Raw genomic sequence first — 8,574 nt, 5'->3', positions numbered from 1 at the left:
GTTAGCCCAAACGAAGGCATTCCACCAGGAGTTGAATATATAGTTATATAACATGTGTATAGTGAATGTTTCGTAAAGGACGGTATAAGGACTGGTTCAAATATGCATGGGTTCAGCTTCATTCACCCCCAGGGCGTTGCTCAGGACACACCGACAGGAGAGGGAAGAGGGTTTGTGTGGCTTCACTGAGAGGTATGGGCACAGGGTGTTACAGACATGCCACCCTGTGCCTACATACTGGCATGCCACCCTGTGTGTACATACAGGCATGCCACCCTGTGCCTACATTCAGACATGCCACCCTGTGCCTACATACAGGCATTCAGACATGCCACCCTGTGCCTACATACAGGCATTCAGACATGCCACCCTGTGCCAACATACAGGCATTCAGACATGCCACCCTGTGCCTACATACAGGCATTCAGACATGCCACCCTGTGCCTACATACAGGCATTCAGACATGCCACCCTGTGCCTACATACAGGCATTCAGACATGCCACCCTGTGCCTACATACAGGCATTCAGACATGCCACCCTGTGCCTACATACAGGCATTCAGACATGCCACCCTGTGCCTACATATATACGTATAGACATGGGTTGCAGAATGGACTGATAGGTAGGATGATACAGCAGTCAGTGCGACTATGAATAGATGTGTGTGGTTCTGCAATAAATACACACAATAACAATAACAGGTGGGAGTCCAAAATAGCAAACATAAATCACAATATCACACATTACTGCAATAATATAATATATTATGCATTTACTGTAAATTACTCGTTATATCACAGCATCTGGTTAGCCATCATCTACAACAAGGGTCTTCAACGTTTTCAGGCCAAGGACCCCTTAGTTTAGAGAGAGATGAAGCAGGGACCCCCACAACCTATAAATAGATTCCATATAGTTTCATTGTTTGACAGCACAATGACAGAACAATCATCAGTGTATGTTGGATTCATGTCAATTTGTGTTTTCAGATATTTAACCGACTTGACCCGTAAATACTCGACCTTTCACTTGACCTTTCACTCTGTACTAGTCTTCTCTTTTTCCCCTCTACACCAAAGCTCTTTGCCAAAAATAGTAAATCTACAAGGTCACAACGCCTCGCGCTGCGAGGTGTTGTGAGCTTGTAGATCTGCTATTTTTGGCTAAAGTTCTCAGAATATGGACGTTAGGGTTCAAGTGGTTAATATAAAAAAGGAGAAAAAAAGTTTCTATCAAACAAAGATTTGAAGGACCCCCTGTAGTAACTCTGAGGACCCCCTAGGGGTCCCGGACCCCCTGTTGAAGACCCCCGATCTACAAGGTAGAGCATTAACTTCACCATAAACACTAGTAAGCAATACCCTTATCCATATAAGCTGCACAATAAGATCAAATATAACCACTAAGTCCAATAATAATCACTGCAGCCTGTAGCTGGCTATGCAAGGCGCCTTGGATAAAGACACTTCATAAATGCACCATTTACCATTTACTGAGTAAAATATTAAAATGTAATTAATGGTAGTTACTCTGTTCATACTTATGTATTCTATGTCTATCTACCGGTATGTACCGAGGGCATGTGTTGTAAACGGGGCAGACACACGCACGCACGCACGCACGCACGCACGCACGCACGCACGCACGCACGCACGCACGCACACACACACACACACACACACTGTGTGTGTGTGTGTGTGTGTGTGTGTGTGTCACACAAAGGTCAGTGTCACACAGTGACACTGACCTTTCCTGACCTATAATCACTGTCTTGTCCACATTCTCTAGCAAGCTGTTCTTCTCTAATGACCTGCTGTCACATCCTGACTGATGGATGCTGGTCTTCATTGTGAAAGTGTTGTCATTCCATGCTTCAACGCAGCCGTAGTAAATTAATGTAATATTGAGGAAATGGTTATGTTGGTTCTACTGTACACACTGACTGTAAACAAACAACCAGTAAGACTCCCTAATCGGGAGATAAGCGACCATCAGGTCGCAGCGGGATTTTAGGCCAAAATGTGTAGGAGTAGTGTCCAAAAATGTGTTTGAAAAAATGGGCCTGACGGTGGCGCTATATGGGACAGATCCATGTTGATGAGATGAGTGTAGACATACTGTGTTACGATTTGTATGATTTTAGGGCAAAATCTGTAGGAGCAGTGTCCAAAAATGTGTTTGGAAAAATCGGCCTGATGGTGGCGCTATATGGGACAGATCCATGTTGATGAGATGAGTGTAGACATACTGTGTACCGATTTGCGTGATTTTAGGGCAAAATCAGTAGGAGCAGTGTCCAAAAATGTGTTTGAAAAAATCTGCCTGATGGTGGCGCTATATGGGACAGATCCATGTTGATGAGATGAGTGTAGACATACTGTGTAGCGATTTGCGTGATTTTAGGGCAAAATCTGTAGGAGTAGTGTCCAAAAATGTGTTTTAAAAAATCGGCCTGAAGGTGGCGCTAAATGGGACAGATCCATGTTAATGAAATGAGTGTAGACATACTGTGTACCGATTTGCGTGATTTTAGGGCAAAAATTGTAGGAGCAGTGTCCAAAAATGTGTTTTGTAAGAATCTGCCTCATGGTGTCGCTAGAAGAGGGCCATGTGAGAATTGACCGTCAGGTCGCAGCGTGATTTTAGGCCAAAATGTGTAGGAGTAGTGTCCAAAAATGTGTTTGAAAAAATGGGCCTGGCGGTGGCGCTATATGTGACAGATCCATGTTGATGAGATGAGTGTAGACATAGTGTGTACCGATTTGCGTGATTTTAGGGCAAAATCTGTAGGAGTAGTGTCCAAAAATGTGTTTTAAAAAATCGGCCTGAAGGTGGCGCTAAATGGGACAGATCGATGTTGATGACATGATTGTAGAGCAAGTCTGTACCGATTGGGTGATTTTAGGGCAAAATTTGTAGGAGCAGTGTCCAAAAATGTGTTTGAAAAAATCGGCCTGATGGTGGCGCTAAATGGGCAGATCCATGTTGATGAGATGAGTGTAGACATACTGTGTACCAATTCGCGTGATTTTAGGGCAAAAATTGTAGGAGCAGTGTCCAAAAATGTGTTTTGTAAGAATCGACCTCACGGTGGCGCTAGAAGAGGGCCATGTGAGAATTGGGTGGAGGTTTTGGTTTGGCAGGCAAGGAGTGTGTGTGCAAAATTTGGCATGGATCGCGGCAACGGTTGCGGAGATATGAGCAGGGCAAAAGTGTGACGTGTGCCGTGTGACTGACGGATGCAGGTGGAGGTTTTGACAGTAACTGCGACCTGACGGTCGCAATAATGAACAGCTAATAATGACCAGCATGAAATGAGATGAAATCATTAAATAATTAATTGAAAGACACCAAGGCTACTGTTTTCAAAATCAACTAATATATTTAAGTTAATTTTAATTAATTTTAATTCACAAATTGGACTGACAGGCTGTCATAGTTTTAAGCAGAGTTGGGGTCCGTTACTCAAAAAAGTAGTGCACTACATATTACATTATACCTTTGAAAAAAGTAGTGCCTTACACTACTTCATTACTCCCTGGAGAAAGTAACTAGTTACACTACTCGTTACACTACTTTTGCGTTACTCCATAAAAAAAGTCTGAGATGCACTGCCAACATATATCAGACGTATTAATATTTATTAGATATAATTGCGACCGTCAGGTCGCACTTACTACCAAAACCTCCACCGGCTGTCTGTCCGTCCGTCCGTCCGTCCGTCCGTCCGTCCGTCCGTCCGTCCCTCCGTCACACGTCACACGTCACACTTTTGCCCTGCTCATATCTCCGCAACCGTTGCCCCGATCCATGCCAAATTTTGCACACATACTCCTTGCCTGCCAAACTACAACCTCCAAGGAGCCCCGGAGCTGGGACCCCCAGGTGTAAAAAATGACCAAATGTGCAAAAATGACCAAATCACCACCCCAACGGGGCTGCTCACGGGGAATTCCCGGGGACCACCGACTCCTGGTGCTCCAGAACGGATGCAAAAGTGGTGGCGCCCCCAGTGGAGGACCCCCTCCACTGCAGCTCACATAAAATGCCTTAACTCGGGCTAGGAGCGTCCGGGAGAGCCGGGGCCGGTACCTATTCGTCGGCCTCGGTGGCGCGGAGACCCCACCCCTCATTTCTCACATGGCCCTCTTCTAGCGCCACCATGAGGCCGATTCTTGCAAAACACATTTTTGGACACTGCTCCTACAATTTTTGCCCTAAAATCATGCAAATCGGTACACAGTATGTCTACACTCATGTCATCGACTTGGATCTGTCCCATATAGCGCCACCATGAGGCCGATTCTTGCAAAACACATTTTTGGACACTGCTCCTACAATTTTTGCCCTAAAATCATGCAAATCGGTACACAGTATGTCTACACTCATGTCATCGACTTGGATCTGTCCCATATAGCGCCACCTTCAGGCCGATTTTTTAAAACACATTTTTGGACACTGCTCCTACAATTTTTGCCCTAAAATCACGCAAATCGCTACACAGTATGTCTACACTCATCTCATCAACATGGATCTGTCCCATATGGCGCCACCTTCAGGCCGATTTTTTAAAACACATTTTTGGACACTGCTCCTACAGATTTTGCCCTAAAATCATGCAAATCGCTACACAGTATGTCTACACTCATGTCATCAACATGGATCTGTCCCATATAGCGCCACCATCAGGCCGATTTTTTCAAACACATTTTTGGACACTGCTCCTACAATGTTTGCCCTAAAATCACGCAAATCGGTACACACTTGCTCTACACTGATGTCATCAACATGGATCTGTCCCATTTAGCGCCACCGTCAGGCCGATTTTTTAAAAGACATTTTTGGACACTGCTCCTACAGATTTTGCCCTAAAATCACGCAAATCGGTACACAGTATGGCTACACTCATCTCACCAACATGCATCTGTCCCATATAGCGCCACCATCACATTTTTCCACACTTCTACACATTTTGGCCTAAAATCACGCTGCGACCTGACGGTCGCTTATCTCCCGATTAGGTAGTCTTACTGGTAATATCTAATACAATACATTATATTGTTCAATGAAGTGAGTCCCAGGGCTCACTGGTAGTCATTTGAATGAGTTTAATTATAATAATAATAATAAGGGTAATAATAATAAAAACAATAAATACAAATTATAATGTAATTATTTCGGAGCCCTGGTGCCTTGTTGTAATCTAGGACTCCCATTGTGCAGCAAAAGAAACAGCTGCCATACATTCATGAGTTTATTCATTTATTTACGGACAAGGTTTCCACCTGACATTATATAGCCTATATATGGTTCTGTATCTGTTTGTCAGTATGTTTAAGCAGATTTCATTCCATTTGGCTCCTATGAATTTTACAGGCCAGGGGCGGACAACCTAACCTGGCGGAGATTTTCCCCCTGCAGAGCGCAGCACAGCATAGCAGCTGGGGAGAATGATCAACGAGGCGATTGATTTACTGTGTAGGCCTACAGCTCAAATAGCTCAAACAGTATCAAACTGATTAGGCTATATATTGTATAGCTGCTGAAACTACATGCTTAAAAAGCAAGATATCACCGATGTTTTTTGCATAAGGATTAAGGATTATATTTATTCCGTCATCATAAGGACGTCATGTCAGAGTGAGTTCACTTGTCAGAGTTGGCTTCTCTCTTTCCCTCTCTCTCTCTCTCTCTCTCTCTCTCTCTCTCTCTCTCTCTCTCTCTCTCTCTCTCTCTCTCAGCCTACATGGATTTAGTAGGCTAATTCATTCCTTTGGCTTGCTTATTTCGGGGTTTTGGGTTATTGTGTCACATGTAGGATATTAATCTAGGTTGTTAAAGCAACTGTCGGGTTTGCGCACCGTATGCGCTGCCTGCCACAGAGTGCGACTCTTTTTTTCTCGTCTCTCTCTCTCTCTTTCTCTCTCTCTTCCTAAAAGTAATTCATTTCTTAGCTTGATATTATAAATCTCCTTAGTTTAGGTTTTGTTGTATTTAGTCTTTTTATTAATCTATAAGTGTGACTGTTATCAAATGTCGGGTGCCTGCTACTGTTGATTGCACGTAAGTCACCGTGACCTGCTGCTGCACTGACTCGCTTGTGTTTGATTACCTTTTCTCTGGTTAGTTATTTTAGTGAAATGACAGTTCCGATGTTCTAAAAGACAAGTGGTGATGTTTACAATCGGTTCCTGCTGAAGGCAGAAGCAGGAACTGCAGGCACGAAAGTAGCGAGTAGCGAGTAACGCGACCAGGCAGTATTTGTAGTGTTATTACTATTTCGGAGGAGTAGTGCCGTTACACTACTCGTTACCGAAAAAAGTAGTATTATTACTTTTAACGTGTTACACCCAACTCTGGTTATAAGTGGCGTTTCCATAAAGCCTCTTAATGCGCATTAAGGCTTTTATGGAAATACTTCAAAATGCGAATAAACTTTCATTATCCGCAAAAAAATGTATCTGCTTGGAGGAGGTGGATTTTGAGGCTTTATCGAATAAACTAAATGCGCATTTGTGAATGGAAACGGGTCAGACAATAAATGCGAATAAATGATGACGTTCTGGTCCATATCGTCCTCCTATAACACTTTCCTCCGCCGCTTAATTAACGTCCATTGTATAGCGCTATAGCCCACAAAACAAACCGGTTGTTACACACGGAGTGACCCTTCGTCATCACACCGTGTTGCGCGTGCCAAAACTCACAGCAGCTCGCATCTGCGACGCTGCAGGATGCAGTCTGCCCAGGGGACTCAACCCAGCGGCGGGCCGGCTGCACCGGCTCGGGGAGGCCCCTCGGGGCGCCCCGGCCGGGGTCGCTTGCCCTGTGCCCCCGCCGAGGGGTACTTTCTCCGCAGCGGTGCGTCGCGACCGGCTCTGGGTCGGGATGAGTGTGCAGCGCCAGTGAGTCACATGCAGGCAGCTCACGTCTCTCGGTCTGAAAAAAATCAGCCCCATCCCAGCTCTGTGCACTGTGTGCAAGCCCGCGGGAAGTATTTACAGAACGTCGGTCAGACGGACCCAGGCAGGATCTCCCAAGAATTGCATTTCATCAGTTTAATGGAAACAGGCTAAATTCGCTTTGTCATTAGCCATGTTTCCATAAACGTATTCGAATTAGGGAAGCAAATTATCAGAAATACGCATTAGGACAAAGCAAATTTAGCATGTTTCCATTTGTGGGTGTCATTCGAATTAGCGGCGGTCGCATGAGTTGATCGGGTGGGAAGAAGGGGTTATCAATCATCATGATCCCAAATAACTTTTAAATATCTTACAATTGGCGACGAGTCTCTTACGAAATTGGCAAGAGTTCCTCTCAATACATAAAGCTATATAACCTCTCCATCATCGGCAATAGTCAGTGGTGTGTGTTCCCCACACTCCTGCGCCCCCACCGTTGCGCTCAGGTTCACCGGGAAAACCGTGGTCGCGTTGCTGCACAGTGCTCATCCTGCAAGTTTCAGCGTCCTTTCTGGAAGGTGGCCGATCTGCTTGAAGATCGTCCACTTTTGGCACGCAACACCGTGTGATGAGGAAGGGTTAGCCACGGATGGCTTGACTCCGGGAGGTGAAAACGGGAGGAATTTACACACGGTCCGTGTCACTCCGTGTCTAACAAACAACCGGTTTGTTTTGTGGGCTAACGGACGTTAAGCGGCAGGGGAAAGTGTTAAGTTGGAGGACGATATGGACCCAGAACGTCATAACGTATTCACATTTATTGTCTGCCCCGTTTCCATTCACAAATGCGCATTTCGTTTATTCGATAAAGCCTCAAAATCCACCTCCTCCAAGCGGATAATTTTTTTTGAGGATAATGAAAGTTTATTCACATTTTGAAGTGTTTCCATATAAAGATTTAGCAAATAAGCCTTAAATGCGCATTAAGAGGCTTTATGGAAACGCCACTATTGTCTTCGTATTTCTGATAATTCTATTGTTTTCATGTGGTCTTAAACAACCAGGTTTAACAGCTAAAAATTACATCCAGTAACACCAGAGAGGCTTTGATGAATCTTTGATTAGCTGTAGTTGTATTTGATAAAGAAAAACAACATAATTACCTTGATTCAATTAACTTTAATGAGCGTCATCATGAGTATAATCTGGACACACACACACACACACACACACACACACACACACACACACACACACACACACACACACACACACACACACACACTCACACACACAAACTCAGCTGTGCTTATTGCAGTTGATTGATTAGTCATTACTCATCATCAGTAATCATTGATAAGGTGTTTGTTCAATAACAGGGCTCTCCCTGTCTCTCCAGCACAGAATGACAGAAAATACATTTTCAGATAAGTGATACAATTCCAGCCAATTAGACTTGTTTAATCTGTATCTTGTCTGACATCTCCATCCTGATTGGATAAACTCAGAGGTTAAAGTTATCAGTCTTATCTAGTGCAGGGGTCTTTCAAGTGGGTGACGGGGGGCAGTCCAGTGGTGCCACGAGATCATTTGATAATATTTGGAATTTATTTGGACACTTGAAAAAATATCTAATGTAGCTTACAGCGTAAGTTCAATAAAAAGAT

This window comes from Nannobrachium achirus, assembly GCF_963921795.1.
Source record: "Nannobrachium achirus genome assembly, chromosome: 4".
Classification (NCBI taxonomy): domain Eukaryota; kingdom Metazoa; phylum Chordata; class Actinopteri; order Myctophiformes; family Myctophidae; genus Nannobrachium; species Nannobrachium achirus.
The sequence above is the reverse complement of the archived record's forward strand: the minus strand, read 5'-3'. Positions refer to the sequence as shown.